At 45.0% G+C, this 18,194-nt stretch overlaps 1 protein-coding gene across 6 annotated transcripts in view; it reads left to right on the forward strand.

Annotated features, from left to right (window-relative positions):
* Positions 1-13,732: 13,732 nt before the first annotated feature.
* LOC117400280 (ALS2 C-terminal-like protein) overlaps positions 13,733-18,194 on the forward strand; it is a 31,813-nt gene continuing 27,351 nt past the window's right edge. For 3 of the 6 annotated variants that reach the window (XR_009328543.1, XM_059022959.1, XM_033999990.3), the window contains exon 1: positions 13,740-13,889. The gene's annotated coding sequence lies outside the window, so the exon portion shown is untranslated. Of the gene's footprint in view, positions 13,890-18,194 lie in introns of all 6 variants that reach the window. The other 3 variants (XM_033999993.3, XM_033999992.3, XM_033999991.3) reach the window with 3 other exon arrangements.

Below are 18,194 nucleotides of genomic sequence, written 5' to 3' on the forward strand. Positions count from 1 at the left end.
TTAAATTTTACTGTACTTTTGTCAGCTAACAAACAAAATATACACTTGTTATTCCAATATGCCACTGCCCAGGAAAATGTGTTACCCAGGCGGAATTTGTTGCACATTTTTTCATATATCTAACTATTTACAGGGGTTGGACACACACAAACAATGGTATGTCATATGTCACATGTGAAAATGTAAAACACAGCATTTGTGAGGTTAGGTAGGAGATGTGAAAATATGATATGCCAAGTGGAATCTCTTTGTCCAAGTCTGTATATCCTGCTCTGTATACAGGGATGTCTCAAATCCTCTTATTGACAGTATTGCATAGAAACCTGTCTGTGAATAATAACTAGGCCCTTAAGAAAAGGAAAGACCAAAGCACTTTTAAAATACCTACATGTGGCAGGGTGCTACGAAACTCAATGAGGTCGCAGGTCACTTTTGACCAGTACCGCACGCAGATGAATGTTAGGTCAGAAATGATTGCGACTACGCCACACCTTAAGTTGGCCAGGAGCAAGAGGAGCCCTGAAGTACCACTTTCAGAATGATACTGACACTTTTAAGCAGTTAAGTTCCCAATGTTATAAATGGATAAAAGTGGTGCTACAATATTTATTGATTCTGGATCCTGTCCAATATTGAGTTAAACTTTTTTGCACTTTGTGAGGGAGGAGACCCTCACATTTGTCTCAGTATGTATCTGGACATTTTCTGCAAATTGTTTTTTAACTGTTTGTGTATTGTGTTGCTGAACCTTGGGTCTAGTAAGGAAAATAATAAAAACAAAATTCACTTACCTGGGGTATCAGGACTGGAGGCCTGTGGTTGGGAGTGTCCTGAAAAACAAAAGAAAGGTTAATCAAGAGTACTGTTTAGACAGTTGGTTTGGAAGGGTGCACACTTCCAGAACAATGTATTGCAGTACTATTGTTAAGCTAAAATGAACAACAGTTATTTTAATATGCATGTTTTGATATGCAATGGTTTAGGCAACCTGAGTTGGGTGTGGTGGTATGGTCCTCCATCTTGACAGGAAGTGGGGAACCAGCCATGTTGGTGAGGGAAGCTTTTATTGACTTCCCTGGGTACTGACTTCCTGTAGCAGGGCTGTACCTGTAGAAGATACTGAAAGGGGGGATAGCTGATTTTAGTTAAGTTTCCCTCTGCTTGTTTTTAAAGCGTAGTATTAATGCATGTGTTAGATTAATGTTTAGTATATATACATATTCATTGATTTTGTTTCTTTTTGAATACTTTATTTATTCTTGATAATTGTTTGCTGTTTTGTTCTTATATAACCACCTGCATAATGGTTTATTCTGGGGGGAGGAGTAGGCCTGGAAAGGTATAAAGGCTGTCATTTGGTTCAGTCAGGATCTTCCTTTTGTGTAGATCAGAGAGCAGTTTTGCAGCTCTATGGTTGGACTTATTTATTGAAGTCAGTACCTGTGACTAGGTGACTATAAATAGTTATTTTTGGTTTCCACTTTTTCTTTCTTCAAGTTGTTTGATATTTGGTTCAATTAGCTTTTTGTTTAATTATTGTTCTTAAATAAAAATAATTGGTTTTACACCAAACTTCTCTGTGCTCTGCGTGCTTCCCTGCGACTCAACACCAGCCGCTGGCTGCACTCTCCAACATTTGGTGGCAGCGGTGGGATGCATCAGTGGCCAGCAGGAGGCACTCTAAAATTACATCAGCACAGAAGAGAGGTGGAAAGCAGCAGAAAGTTTGCAACATGCCTGCAAAGCGGAGAAGAGAGAGACCAGAGGATTCTGAAGAAGGAGCCATGGCAAGTGGAGTTGCAACTTCCCAAGCTGCGGTGCAACCAGTATCTGGCGGTGATCAAGTGGTGAATGAACTAGCATTGATGTTCAAAAGCTATCTTGAGGTGCAGAGAGCCAGAGAGGAGCGAATAGAACAAGAGAGTGTCAGACAGGATGAAAGATATCGACATTTACATCATCAGTTCACCCAGCTTCAAGGAGAAGTGCATCACAGCCTTCAAGGAGGAGTCCTTGAGAGCAGCAGTGAGGGCAGAAAAGTAGAGGACACTTCTGCTGATATTAGGCAAGGTTGGTCCAGGGGCTGGAGAGAGCCAAAGCTGCAGAAACTAGAAGACTCAGATGACATAGAGCACTTTCTAACCACATTTGAGCGCATGGCGGTGGCTTGCGCATGGGAGAAAACTAACTGGGCTGTGAGGCTGGTTCCACTTTTAACAGGGAAAGCCAGAAGCGCCTTTGTGGCTATGCACCCTGACGAGACACTTGACTATGAGAAAGTGAAAGCTGCTATACTAAGAAAATATGAAATAAATACAGAGACTTACCGTCAACGATTCAGAGCGTTGGAGGTCCAGGAAGGGGAGACCCCAAAAGAACTCTATGTGCGTCTCAAAGAAATGTATGAGAAATGGATAAAACCAGACAATCACACAGTGCAACAGATCGGTGAAACTATCATCCTGGAGCAGTTCCTGAAGATGATGAATCCAGAGGTTGGCACCTGGATTAAAGAACACGACCCATCAACTGCTATGGAGGCCGCCCATCTAGCTGATGTCTATGTCTCGGCTCGGAGAGGAATGAAGGCCTACCGTTACACCAGGGGGTCCATAACACCAACACCGGGTAAGTCTGCAGGGTGGAGGAAGGGTTGTGGTCCATTTGTTAAAAATCAGTTTCTACCCAATCAGCCTGGTAAATCTGCTAGGGAACAAGTAATATGCCATCACTGTGGTCAGGCAGGTCACTATAGACCAGAATGCCCATTGAGGAAACCTAAACCATCAAACTTGTGTTATGTGCCTAGACCTACTAAACCAGTGGAGGAAAAGTGTGTGTATGAGAATTTAGTGCAAGTCTCTGTTAATGGTAAATGGGGTCAAGCTCTTCTAGACACTGGGAGTTTCCAGACTCTGGTCGTGAGTAGTTTAATCTCTAGAGGGAGTTTGAATGAGGGAGCTAGCATTAGGGTCCTCTGTGTGCATGGTGAAGAGAAAATGTATCCGACAGCAGATGTTTATCTGGTTATTCAGGATCAGACATTTTTAGTAACTGTGGGTGTGGTTGATGAGTTGCCATACAGTGTAATTTTGGGTAGAGATATACCTATACTAGGGGAGTTGCTGGGAGTAGCTAGACCCTGTAATGTAGTGACTACTAGAGCACAGAGTAGAAAGCAACTTGAGTCTCTGAATCACTTGCCATTTTTTGATGCAGAGATTGAAACATCAGAAATAAGGCCTAAGAAGTCAAGGATTCAGAGGCGCCAAGAAAAGTTGAGAGGAACCACTCGGTTAACGCAGAGTGACAAGTTGAGTCAGAACCAACCTCCTGTGTCTGTGGAGTGGGAAGTTCCTGACAACCTAGAACAGTTACAGAGAGCTGATGGGACATTGAAGTCTCTGTACACTAGATTGTCTAGTATTGAGGGGGAGCACGGAAGCCATCATTTAAACGATGCTTGGTTTGTGTTAATTAAAGGCCTACTGTACCGTCAGAGTAAGGAAGGAGAGCAACTGGTCATTCCCGAAGCCTTAAGAAGGAAGATTTTGACGTTGGGACATACAATCCCCTGGGCGGGTCATTTGGGGAAGCAGAAAACTCTTGCCCGTATTGCAAGTCGTTTTTTTTGGCCAGGCCTATACACAGAAGTTGGGGATTTTGTTAAGTCTTGTCCTGAGTGTCAGTTTTCATGTGCAGGGGGGAAGGGGACTAAGGCCCACCTCTCACCTCTTCCTATAATCAGTACACCTTTTGAACGCATAGCCATGGATGTGGTTGGTCCGTTGGAGAGGAGTAGATCAGGCCATAAATATATACTGGTCATATGTGATTATGCAACTCGCTATCCTGAGGCATTTCCCTTGAGGAATGTCAAGGCTAGGCCAATAGCTAATGTATTGATACAATTGTTTTCAAGGGTAGGTATCCCAAGAGAAATTCTTACGGATCAGGGTACAAATTTTAGATCGAAACTATTACACCAGGTTTACAGGCTGATGGGAATTAAAAGTATTAGGACCACACCTTACCACCCTCAGACAGATGGCCTGGTGGAGCGTTTTAATCGAACCCTGAAGGCGATGCTGGGAAAATTTGTGTCCACGACAGGAGGAGATTGGGATCAATGGATACCATACCTTCTCTTTGCCTATAGAGAAGTCCCTCAGGCATCAACTGGGTTTTCACCTTTTGAACTCTTGTATGGCAGGCAGGTGCGAGGGCCGCTGGATATCCTAAAAGAGACCTGGGAGTCGAGCCATGCGGAAGACCAAACGGTTGTTAGCTACGTGCTGCAAATGCGCGACCAGCTGCAAAAGATGACGACATTGGCACAGGAAAACATGGAGCAAGCACAACAAAACCAGAAGGCCTGGTATGACAAATCAGCACGTACCAGAGAGTTCCAGCGTGGTCAAGATGTGTTGTTGCTATTGCCATCTCAAGAAAACAAGCTGCTGGCTAAATGGCAAGGTCCATATAGAGTCTTGCAGAAGATGGGCCCGCTGACTTATGAGATTGCCATGCCAGACCGCCGCAAGACTAGGCAGGTTTACCATGTTAACCTATTAAAACCATGGTATAGTCGTCCTGAACAGCCTCAGCAGCATCTCTTGATTAGAGCTGTAGAGGAGGAGGAAGATCGGACTGAGCAATACTTTCCTACAGATGAAAGGTCACATTGCCCAAACTTGAGCCATCTATCGGCAGATCACCAGAGAGAGATCTCTAGTTGTTTAATTCCTGGCTTGTTCCAAGAAAGACCAGGATACACTAGACTAGTGGAGCATCGGATCCCGTTGAAGGATGTCGACCCCATCAGACAGCAGTTCTACAGGGTGCCAGAAAAACTGATTCCACGGTTGCGTGATGAGTTGGAAAGTATGAAGTCCTTGGGAGTCATAGAAGCTACCAGCAGTGAGTGGAGCAGCCCCGTCGTACTTGTCCCAAAGAAGGATGGCAGCCTCCGATTTTGCATCGATTTTCGGAAAGTCAATGCAATGTCTAAATTCGACCCCTATCCTATGCCTCGAATTGACGAGATGATAGAGAAGGTTGGGAAAGCCCAGTTTATCACCACCTTGGACTTGTGTAAGGGATATTGGCAGGTTCCCTTAGCAGAGGATTCCAGAGAATATACAGCCTTCCGTACTCCTTTTGGGCACTATCAGTTTACGGTTATGCCGTTTGGGCTTCATGGGGCCCCTGCGACTTTTCAAAGGCTCATGGATCGAGTTCTACAAGGTATGCAAGACTTTGCAGCAGCCTATCTGGACGATGTGGTTGTTTATAGTACTTCCTGGGAAGATCATCTGACACATTTAAAAGTTGTGTTTAAAAGCATCAAAGAAGCTGGACTTACCATCAATCCTGCAAAGTGTGACATTGCCCAAAGAGAGGTCAAGTATCTTGGATACCGCCTGGGTAATGGGGTCATCAAACCACAAGTGGCAAAGGTGGAGGTAGTTCAGAACTGTGGTCCACCCAAGACCAAGAAGGAAGTGAGATCATTCCTTGGCTTAATAGGATGGTACCGTAGGTTCATCCCTGATTTCTCCACCAGAGCAGCTATCCTCACTGATCTTACTCGGAAGAGTGAACCTAATAAGGTTAATTGGACTGTGGCCTGTGACAAAGCATTCCAAGATCTTAAGGAAGCTTTGTGTAGGGAACCTGTGTTGCAGAGCCCGGACTTTTCTAAGCCCTTTGTTGTCCAAACTGACGCTTCCAATGCAGGACTTGGAGCTGTATTGCTGCAAGGGGAGTCGGAGAACTTGAGACCAGTACTGTACATTAGCCGGAAATTGTTTCCAAGAGAAACTCGTTATTCCACAGTTGAGAAGGAGTGCCTGGCAATCAAATGGGCCCTTGATTCACTACGGTACTATCTGATCGGCCGTGAGTTTACTTTGGAGACAGATCATCGAGCATTGCAGTGGCTTGGGAAGATGAGGGACTCCAATGCGCGTATCACTCGTTGGTACCTGGCAATGCAACCATTTCAATATACAGTAAAGTACAGGGCAGGAGCCTTGAATCAGATTGCAGACTTTCTTTCTCGTGTCCCTGTAGAACACGGGAAAGCTTAAGGAGGGGGATATGTGAGGGAGGAGACCCTCACATTTGTCTCAGTATGTATCTGGACATTTTCTGCAAATTGTTTTTTAACTGTTTGTGTATTGTGTTGCTGAACCTTGGGTCTAGTAAGGAAAATAATAAAAACAAAATTCACTTACCTGGGGTATCAGGACTGGAGGCCTGTGGTTGGGAGTGTCCTGAAAAACAAAAGAAAGGTTAATCAAGAGTACTGTTTAGACAGTTGGTTTGGAAGGGTGCACACTTCCAGAACAATGTATTGCAGTACTATTGTTAAGCTAAAATGAACAACAGTTATTTTAATATGCATGTTTTGATATGCAATGGTTTAGGCAACCTGAGTTGGGTGTGGTGGTATGGTCCTCCATCTTGACAGGAAGTGGGGAACCAGCCATGTTGGTGAGGGAAGCTTTTATTGACTTCCCTGGGTACTGACTTCCTGTAGCAGGGCTGTACCTGTAGAAGATACTGAAAGGGGGGATAGCTGATTTTAGTTAAGTTTCCCTCTGCTTGTTTTTAAAGCGTAGTATTAATGCATGTGTTAGATTAATGTTTAGTATATATACATATTCATTGATTTTGTTTCTTTTTGAATACTTTATTTATTCTTGATAATTGTTTGCTGTTTTGTTCTTATATAACCACCTGCATAATGGTTTATTCTGGGGGGAGGAGTAGGCCTGGAAAGGTATAAAGGCTGTCATTTGGTTCAGTCAGGATCTTCCTTTTGTGTAGATCAGAGAGCAGTTTTGCAGCTCTATGGTTGGACTTATTTATTGAAGTCAGTACCTGTGACTAGGTGACTATAAATAGTTATTTTTGGTTTCCACTTTTTCTTTCTTCAAGTTGTTTGATATTTGGTTCAATTAGCTTTTTGTTTAATTATTGTTCTTAAATAAAAATAATTGGTTTTACACCAAACTTCTCTGTGCTCTGCGTGCTTCCCTGCGACTCAACACCAGCCGCTGGCTGCACTCTCCAACACACTTTCTTTGAGCTTGTCGGAAAAATTGTAAGGGCTGGGACTGACAAGCCTTCCTCAGTCCATTCAAGCCACACCAATGTGACCTTTCAACTCCAGCTCTGCCTGCTCTCATGAAAATGTTGAGTAGGGGCTGGAACAGTTGAAAGTTCACACTGTCACATGCTTTTAATGGACAGAGTAAGGCTGTTCACTCTCAGCATTTTTGATTCTCTAGATAAACTCAAAGCAAACTAAAAATCACATGAATGCAGATGTATAGAATAATTTAGAATGATTGCATTTATAGCATTGTAGCCACATTTGAGTATATGACAAAAGGTTAGTGCGAGCTGGTGGAAAATCAAGGCATTTATCTTGTTCACCATATGGAGTGTGACAGGCAATTTAGTCGTTGCCAATCAGTTTTTATTATTTTCTCCCCAATTTGAAATGCCCAATTATTTTTAGGCTCAGCTCACCGCTACCACCCCTACGCTGACTCAGGAGGGGCGAAGATGAACACACGCTGTCCTCCGAAGCGTGTGCCGTCAGCCGCCCGCTTCTTTACACTCTGCAGACTCAGCGTGCAGCCGCCTCAGAGCTACAGCGTCGGAGGACAACGCAGCTCTGTGCAGCTTACAGGCAAGCCTGCAGGCGCCCGGCCAGACTACAGGGGTCGCTGGTGCGCGGTGAGCCAAGGACACCCTGGCCGACCTAACCCTCCCTCCCCCCGGACGACGCTCGGCCAATTGAGCGCCGCCCCCTCTGGGCTCCCGTCCATGGTCGGCTGTGGAATAGCCTGGACTCGAACCGGCGACGTCCAGGCTATAGAGCGCATCCTGCACTCTAGCGAGTGCTTTTACTGGATGCGCCACTCGGGAGCCCCCTGGGTCGCTATTTTTTGAATGAGGACCCAAAAAACCAATTCAAATGTCACTAAAGCTACTTAATATTTTTATGTATGAATATATCTTAGTTTCTCATTAATTTGTAGTTCCCTTTTAATTCGAAGACAACCACCAAAACATTACTTATGGGATATGCCTCCTATTGGTAGGTATTCACTGAGCTCTTTATATCAGAGCTGCCGATAGGTCCCTTCCTGGGGCGACGTCCTCGATCCCGCCTACTAAGGGATTAAACAGTCAGCCCCCGCAAGACATGTTCTCTTTTTGCTTCTAAAGACGGTAAGGTAAGGTAAGGTTTTTCAAAATAGCTTTTCTGAGTCGACTGCAGTTCCCCTGCATTCATGCTGAAAGCTGGCTTGCCGCTTTCGTGGAATCAGCAACTCTAAAATAAAGCCTTTTTTTCTCCTTTGTTCAGCAGCCTGGCTGTCTGTCTTTTCTTGCTGTCTGTCATATCTGAGTGACTGCCTGTGCAGTATTGATTTAAAGGAGTGTGTGTGTGTGTGTGTGTCTTTTTTGGCCGACACTCTAGGGGAGAACGCAGTTCCTCTACTGGGGCTAGGCCATGCTATAACCCCGCTGTTGAGTTATTCCGCCGATTGCCGTGTATGCAGTAGTGCGAAATATAAATAAATAAAAAATGGTACTGTTGTTGCGTGACCAGATCACACAAGCCAGCTTGCCTGCATTGTGCTGTGGATTTAGCTGCAGTGCAGTTTAAAAAACAACAACGACCACCATTCAGTCAGCCGTGTATTTTCCTCCACCGGGGCTGCGTTTTTACCTGCCCCGCTGTAGAGTAGACCTTGCAGGCTGCCTCGGCCCGTCCACACCGGTGTGTCGGGTCCTCAAAAAAAAAAAAAGAAAAGTGTGTTTCTCCCCCTCTTGTTTTTCAATTCGCCCACCGCGGCTGAAGCCTGTGTGTCTCCCTGGTTTATGCTGCGCGCTAACCAGGTGTGTGACTACACGCGGTCAGTGCAGGCACTGCTGCTTTAGCTACTCCTCGGTGCTTCAGTACCTTGGTGCACGCTCAGCCCTTGGTACTTTGGTGCCTCGTCGTGCACTGTGCTCAGTGCACAAGGTACCTGGTGCCCACTGTGCTCTGTGCACTCGGTGCGCGCGGTACTTCAGTGCCTCGGTGCACGTGGTGCAGATGGTGTACGCGGTACTTGGTGCACGTGGTACTTGGTGCGAACAGTGCCCTCGGTACACCCGGTGCACGTGGCGCTTGGTGCGCATGATGCTCGTTGCGCGGTACTCAGTGCACATGGTGCTTGGTGCACTCGGCGCACACGGTGTTCGCTGCACTAAGCGTCAATAAGGCTAGGTGCACAGTGCTCGGTGCTCTTGTTGCATGGTGCTAGCTGGTGCACACGGTACTTAGTACCCTGGGGCACGCATAGCCTGATGCATGCGGTGCTCTTGGTGCATCAGTACCCCGGTGAACATGGTGGTTAAGCGTTCCCGTGCCTTACATTTCATGCAGGCACTTTGTGCGCCACCTGAGGCTTTTATACCAGGCAGTATTAAAGGAGTGACGCCGAGCATGTCCTGGTTCCATGCTTGCACGTTCCGTAGGGCAAACATGCCCCCAGAAGATGGGCATACTCTATGTGTGCGGCGTCTGGGTGTCCAGCACGCCACTTTGGCCCTCTGGGACGAGGCTTTTTGCAACATTTGTGCGGCTTTTCAGCCCTGGGTGCTTCGCAATAGGCTGGCTAGGGCCACAGTGATGGACGCTCCGTCCTGTGGCCGAACCGTCAGCGGCCCTTGGGGCCCCAGTCCCCCTCTCCCCCTCTCCTCCGATTGTCCCAGAGCCCCTCGTAGGATATCCCCTACGCGCAGGCTTGGGTGTCGACCACTCGTAGCCGCTCCCCATCTCCGCAAGCGAGATGGGTTAAGCTCTCGAAGCAGGCGAGGGACATAATGGACTTCAAGGCACAGAATGCCCAGGGCCCAGAGGTTTTGTCGAGGCAGTAGGTACCTGCGGCTCCAGCCGAAGCCCCGGCTCCGCCGTCACTGCCCCTAGTACCAGCCCTGTCTCCCCCAGGGAAGCTCAGGTTGAGCGGGAAGCACCATCACTGGTGGCAGAGGAGGACGATATATCTCTAGCAGCCTCCTGGTGTGAGGGCTCCTTCCCCACTGAGATGGAGGAAGGAGAGGAGCCTGCGCTCTCTATCGAGGCGGAGCCTAGTTCCAAGGTTGCCTTGGAAGCTAGTGTGCTCTCACTTTCGAGCTCCATGTCTGCACTGATGGGATGTGCTGCAACCTTTTTGCAGGTCCCCTGGATGACAGCAGCTGAGCCACTGTGTTCCAGACGCAGGCTGTAGCTCCCTGCCCGCAGCCTTTCCCCAGGTTTCCCCCAGTGGATTCCACCACTGTGGCCTTGGTCAGTGCTCTGCTGGTGGGGGGATTACCTAAGGACCCTGTGTGTCTGAACCCGCAGTGCAGGATTACGGAAACACACCTCAAACGGGCATATGGAGCGGAGGTGCAGGAGACCTGCCTTGCAAATACGGCGGGTATACTGACCACATATATGGATGGCATACTGAGGGAAGCCCCGCTCCCAGAGCCGGTGGCTACCGAGTTCGCCTCCTGTCAGGCATGCTGTTCCTGATCTCCGGCCTTCAAGGGCAAGCCTAGTAGTAGCTCGCAGACAGCTGTGGCTGTCGCAAGCGATGGTCCCTGACGTGGATAAGACGCCATTATTAGACACGCCAATATCCCCAGGGCATACTTTTGGGCCAGCGGTGGAGGAGATTCTGCAGAGCTCCCACTGGGAACGCGAGGCGTCTGGGCAAATGACTGCGCTACTCCCTTTCCATGCTCCAACGCGGGGCAGGTCGAGCCGATGGCAATCTCCCCAGGCATGTACTATTACCAGGACAGTCCCGGTGCACACGGCTCCGCTGGGTGACCTGAGGTGACACCTACAGGCTACAACAGCAGCAGGCAACCGGGCTCTCCCGCAAGGTAAAGGGAAAGCAGGGCGTGGTGCGTCCATGCAGCAGCGTTCTAAGAAGCAGTTTCAGGGCTGTCGCCCTAGGCAGCCGCCTTTGAGTGCTCCGCCCCAACCTCAACAGCCCCAGCAAGGGCCCTGAAGGCTTGTGGCCTCAGAACCATCCATTTTCCACACACCAGCTGCAATACTGGCACGCTTGCACCTCGGACACCTGGGTGCTCACCACTGAGCACAATGGTTACGCGCTACAGTTCCGCTTGGGGCCTCCTCCCTTTCGAGGGGTCACAAATACATCCGTGACAGACCCTCTTCAGGTCTCGGTACTCCAGAAGGAAGTGGCTGCCCCGCTGTGCAAGCAAGCCATTCGTCTTGTAGACTCCACCTCCTACGGAGAGGGTTTCTACTCGAGATACTTTATGATACCCAAGAAGTGCGGCGGCTTTCGCCCCATCCTAAACCTGAGACTCCTCAATGAGTTTCTGAAGGAGAGGAGGTTCCAAATGCTGACTCATCGTCACATTCTCCAGACTGGTTTACAACCGTGGACTTACGGGATGCGTACTTCCACGTTCCCATTCGTCTTGAGCACAGGAAGTACCTCCGCTTCGCCTTTCAGGGAAGCGTTTATGAGTTTTCCGTGCTGCCTTCGGCCTCTCCTTAGCTCCTCGTACATTTTCAAAGTGCATAGACGCTAACATGGCCCCCTTGTGGTTGGAGGGAATCAGAGTATTGAACTACCTCGACGACTGGTTAATTTGTTCCCAGTCGCAAGAGGGAGCAGTGGCCCTGCAAATTCAACAGGATTTCCTAGGAATCCAGCAGAACTTTTTCGTAAGTGGTAGGAAAAATGTAATCATAACATTTCTGTTAATAAATAAATAAATGTTAATATACCTAAACCTAAAAAATGTTAATATACCTAAACATACTGGAATGACCTTGTGGCGCGGGGCAACTTAGTTACTATTGCAACACCCACCCGCTTATGCCCTCCAAGGAGGATCGTTCTCCCCGAATGGAGCCTTGATAATGTGCTGGAGTCTCTCACGAAGGCCCCGTTTGAGCCCATACACTCCATAGAGTTGAAGTATCTGTCTATGAAGACAGCCTTCCTCTTGCACATCACCTCCGCAAAGCAGGTCAGTGAGCTACAGGCGCTCTCGGTGCACAGCTGTATGCGTATTTGGGACGATGGCAGCAAGGTGTCACTACGTACAAATCCTGCTTTCCTCCCTATGGTGATCACAGCCTTCCACATGAACCAGTCTGTGGAACTTGTCTTTCCATCCACCTCCATTTTCTTTGGAGGAGGATAGGAGAATGAACTTCCTCTGCCCGTTGCAGGCGTTGAGGTGTTACGTGGATAGAACAAGAGCTCTGCGTCATACTGACCATCTCTTTGTCTGTTACAGTATACGGACCCTAGAACAGCCCCTCTCAAAGCAGCGACTGTCGCACTGGATTGCGGACACAGTCTTGACTGTGTATGATTTGCTGGCTTGCCCCCACCTCGGAGGGTAGCTGCGCATTTTACCAGAAGGTTGGCTACATCTTGGGCCCTCTTCAGAGCGGCCTCGCTGTCCGATATCTATATTGCAGCTTAGCTGAGCTATGCCGCATACTTTCTCTAGGTTATATCGCCTCAATGTGATAGATCCCTCCTTGCCTTTAGTAGGCACGAGGGTCCTTGAGGTTGCACGCTCGCACCGCTAACCTTGGGTTATGCGGTTCTGATGCATCCCTCGTATGCTGCCATTCCTTCTCCCTCGCGACGGCTCTGGTATACTTTTCCATAAGTAAGGTTTTGGTGGTCGTCTTCGAATTGAAAGGGAATGTTAGGTTAATTAACACAACCCTGGTTCGCATCGATGCAAAAAGAGAACATGGCTTCTGTGGGTTGACTGTTTAATCCCTCGGTAGGCGGGATTGAAGACGTCACCCCAGGAAGGGGCCTATCGGCAGCTCTGATGTAAAGAGCTCAGTGAATACCTACCAATAGGAGGCATATCCCATAAGTAATGTTTTGGTGGTCGTCTTCTCTTTCAGGAAACCAGGGTTACGGTAACGTAAGTAACCTAACATTATGTGTTTATTGATATTTGGGCTCTGCATGTTGTTCCACATCAGAGTCATAGTCACACAGAATCTCTATCATGAAACACTTTAACAATACTGTAGTTTACAAAATGTTGTTATTGCAGTGTTTGTTGTTGAATACTGCATTCAAAAAAAGTTTTTTTTTGTTTGTTTTTTTTTGTTTGTTTTTTTACAGGTGGAAACACTAGCTGTCACCTTCTACAATATCTATTAATTGAAAGACCATTATTGTAAAAACAAGATAAAATTCTGTCTTTTACAATTCTCTTGCAGTGTGGTAGTGAAGGAGTGGGCGGAACTTTCTGGAGAATGTGCCCATTTCAATGAATAGGGTTCTATCTCTCTCTGTGTCTCGCAATATGCACTGTCAATCACTCCCTTTCATTAGCTATTGCTGTTTTGAAAAATCCAGGTGTTGACATAACAAGCCAAGGAATTCCACAGTGATTGGTGGGGCTAAATGAGACATTTGTGATTGTTTGAATCACTTTCATCAGGTGTTCACAGATTTCAACTAGCATTTAAAAGAAAAGTTATAGAGGATTGCACCTTGAACTCTTATACTTGGATCTTATTTGGGAGTTATTTGCAGTTGCAGTTCAGAATTTCAAAGTGGGGAGTGCAGTGCTGGCAGGAGCTATAAAGGCATAGCCTTCAGTTTGTGTGTGGTCCTGGAATGTTTGCAAAGCATCTTGGGAAGGTTGTCAGTTGGTTGCTTGACTTCCTTGTTTTCTATTCAGAAGCAGGTCACTTGATTCGGGAAGAGAAGAGACTGAGTGGTTACTAGAGCTGGGCATTTACAGTAAACATGGAACACCCAAACACAGAGAGGGAAATATAAGACAAACAGCAGCAGCCGGTAGGACAAAAACTTTATTTTACCATGTGGAAGTGTCAGTGTACTGTTAATTATTACTCGCTTTGTAATGTTTGCTTTCACTTGCTGTCATTATTTCATAAAAGCCATGGTTTATTGCAACACTCAAGACAAGTGTAATTCATAAATACTTTGGTTTCTCTATTAGTGAATGGAAATATTCTCTAAAAGCATTTTAGCTATTTTTGTATGTTTTCTAATCTAATTTAAATTATGTTTGTATGTATGTGTCTATTTTTTAAAAAACAGTGGTAACAAATATGCTTTTGGAAAATAAATATATAAAAAAAATAGTTTTATAATTTTTGAGGGCACTATTTTTTTTCAAGAAAAGATTTGTCACTAGGCATTCATTAAACTGTAACTTTACAGTTAAAGTGGCTGAAAAAATATTCCAGTTTTCTTATCTAACAGTAAGGAAAATATTTGACCTGTTTTTATTTATTTATTTATTTATTTTTACTTAACCAGGATTTACCCAGGCTTATGCATTTCCTTACTTTTAAAACAGACACAGTGATTCAAATGTAATCAAAATATAAAATAAACATTCACTGGGATGAGAACCAAGTTTTTCTCTGCTGCATATCTGCCAGCATCATTCAGTCTCCTTGGTGTGCTCAATTGTATCACAAGCAAGTTCAGTGACCTGTGAGGGTCACTAGCAGGAGTGTTGACTTTTAAAGTAGGGGTAGTATATGTGACAGGGTCCCGTTGACCTGTCACTCGCCGATCCTGGCAGTCAGTAGAATTTAAAGGAGAACTTGTGTTTTTAAACTATAGTTATGTTCCTACAGTGTTTCTTTTATTGGTTGTGAACACACACATGTATATTTACCCATAAAGTCATTCACAATAGGAGTCTAATTCTATCCAGTTTTATGACTGAAGCATGAAAAGGATGAGATGACTGTCCCAAGTCACGCTACGGATCAGCGGCTGCTCTGAGATCTCCTGGCTTCTAGTCTTTTGCTTAAGTCACTAAACTTGTGCCTCATGCTTCAGGTAATAGCAGTGTTATTCCCACTGCTGAAAGGTATTGGTAGAAGCCCTTAGCAATATTTAACTGGAATGGGATTTTTGACTCACAGTGTCAGGTCATTGCCAAATGCTGTACAGTATTTTTCAAAATTAGATTTTTTTCTTTCTATTGAGCAACCTGGTTGACTTCCAAGTAATTGGTAGGGTCATTGCTTTGTTTCTGCTCACTCGATGCATGTGTACAGTATAAGAAGAAACAGGAATTAGGCTTGTACTGTTGTGTATGCCAGCTTCCACACTGCTTATGATAGTAGAAATAAGGTGTGTGTGAGAGTGGGAGCCAAGGAATTTCATTAGGTAATACATACAAGCCTCTGCACAGCATGTTGATTTAATGCACTGTTTGGTGTGTTGGCCCAGCACATCTTATGAGCCAAATCAAGTAAATTCGTTTTTCACAAGGTACTGGCTTATACAGTAAAAATAGCAATTGTACCTGTGTATACAGTAAGTGTAGCAAGCTTTTAAGATATATATACAGTATATATGTTTTGATTGTGACGTGCTAATACATACTGTGTACTGTAGCTATGCATACTCCTTTAAAACAAACACTGTTTACAAAATGCTGATTGATATTCACAAAATGCAAAATATTTAAACATGGAAGTACACTTCTATCTTAACGTTTTACTTAGATGAGGATATTTTAACAGAAGAATTTTAAAAAAGACTTGAAGAAAGCACTTCTCTACACCCAGCTAACCTGTTGGAAGGGACCAGCTCTGTGCTGCCTGCTGTAACGCTCCGTGAGATAACTATGATGTTTAAACAGGCCCCTGGCAGCTCCACCCCCACTTCAGCGTTAATATTTGTTACTTGTATTTCTACCCTTGTTGCTATCAAGTGTGTCTTAATTAAAAGGAATGTAATGACAAATAATTTCAACCAACGGGCAACTATTTATTTAGAGTTACAGAGTTCCCATTCCTCTTCCACAACGAAATAAGGGTCATGTTCATATGTAGTTGATAGCTTGTTGCATTTTGGTTGTTGAAGTAGTTTTCTGTCTCCTGGTTGTATGTGGCAATACGCTGCGCTTCTGTATTTATCTATATATGCTTTATCTTGTTGCAATCAATGCTCTGGTTTCCATCCTGATGATACCTGTTGACAAATTAATCAGATTGAGGAAACTTTGTTCTCAGCTTCTGACTGAACAATAATTCAGCTGGGCTTTTCCCCATCACTGAATGTGGCGTGTTTCTGTAAGCTAAAAGGAATACAGGCAGTTCTTAACGGCAACCTTTCCCTTTGGAATGCTTTGCTCTGATAGCTTTAGACAAAGTTCTGTTCTGGCTCTCTACCTCCCCATTAGCTTGCCAGTATGAAGTAGCTTGTTGAAGCAGGATCGCATTTTCTCTCGGAATTTTTTTTAAATTCAATAGACATGGTAACCTGTAACCTGTAACGATAACGTCAGGCAAACCGTGGGTGGCAAACGTATTGTGTAGACAGGCTGCTAATAATGGTCACAGACAAAGTATTCTTCAGAATTCCTACTTTCACCCATCTGGAATAGTAATCCACACTCACTAGCAAATGTTCGCCTGACTGAAATGGTCCACATAGATCCACTGCAATTACTTTCCCACGGTACTTCTGGCATTTCAGAACGTACTGTCAGTTCTGGTCTTCATGGCTGTCCAGCTAGTTGACATGCATGACAGGCTTTGATAAGTAGCTAAACTTCCTTATCAATATTAGGCCACCAAACCATCTCCATTAATTGCTGTTTCGTTTTTACGATTCCTTTGTGCCCCTCGTGTGCGAGCAACAACGTCTGCTGTTGCAACTTCACAGGCATGACGAGACAGTGCCTCTTAACACCATGTAGCCAGCGGCGAAAAAGTTTGTTCTTGTAACCCGCATCACAAGTGTTCCAGTCACCTGTCCAAATACATTTACGCAATTACTTGAGGCAAAAATAGTTGACTGATGGCACTTTAAAAATGATTATCAACTCATGCATTTGATAATGTATATTTATCTGTGAATGTACTGGTTTGTAACAGTTTGCTGTTAGTGCACTCTATTTTAGAAGTGCTTGGAGTTTTGTAACTATTGTTTAACGTTCTAAAACAAATTTGCCGTCCTTGTCAACCCTGCCTCACCACACGTCACCAACCTAAATTGGATATCCCAGTCTCAACCAGTAAAGTCATGGTTATTTAATATTACAAATAAAGTGTAAAGAAAGAAAGAAACGTTAATCATCTGGGAGCAGTTTCCACAAGTTTAGCCCTGCTTTTGTAACCTGAGAATCTGCCTTAAGCTAGTCTGTGCTGTTATTGTAGCAGTTGCCAGAATGCCAGTCTCCAGACTAAGAATAGCAGTGTCAGCCACTGAAGGCAGAGCATGTTTCTTAAAGATGTAGTGTGCCACACTGTGTTTTTAAAGAAGTCTGACATATTTAAGACCCAATTTGAGTCCCAATTTCTTTTTTTTAATGAAAAGCACATTTTCATAGAGGAATTATTGTAGTAGAATCAAAAGAGTGTGAACAACTTTCTGCATAGAGGTAATTTTAACAGTGATTATTTTTGACATTTTTCCCAAACACACATGCTGTTGTTCATTTTTATATTGGCGGTTTGTAGTTACATTTTTTCATTGAGGGGCACAAAAGCACTGGTTTTAATGGAGATAGTACACCCCACCAGTTGTCACTCTGTATATGTGAAACATGCTGATATAAAAAAGTTCAATTGTGAATGGTAGGATAGCAGTTTTATTAATACAGTACTTTGAAAAAAAATAAGTAAAACTTTTAAATTGGGCATTCACTTCCACACTATTCCCTGTATGTGTCCCATTGTGTTTCTGAGAGTGAATGCTTGTTTACCTAGTGACCCTCCCTTTCTGGTAATAGAAGCCAAAAGCTTTCAATGTTAATTAATGTGATTATTCCCAGAACTCAGGACCAACACCCTTGAGCACTACCGTTCTTGTCAACACCCTTTAATCCTAACGCTCAACTGTCATCTGAGCAGTTAGAACAACATTTTTGCAATTTACTCTGTTTTGTCGAATGGCCAACTAGTGCCCCTCGATTGATGCAGAGTTTCTGGATGTTAGTCAAATACTGTATGCTTTCAATGTATACGACCTTCTGACTTTGGATAGGTTGTTGGGTTATGAGTGCAGCTGTACATCCTCCACTGGTGCTTCTTTCTCTGAAGTGGACACGCATACTGATCTGGGGGTACACGCTGCAGAGCTTCATTCAAGGCACAGTGGTGCTGA

Source organism: Acipenser ruthenus, chromosome 4 (assembly GCF_902713425.1).
Source record: "Acipenser ruthenus chromosome 4, fAciRut3.2 maternal haplotype, whole genome shotgun sequence".
Taxonomy (NCBI): domain Eukaryota; kingdom Metazoa; phylum Chordata; class Actinopteri; order Acipenseriformes; family Acipenseridae; genus Acipenser; species Acipenser ruthenus.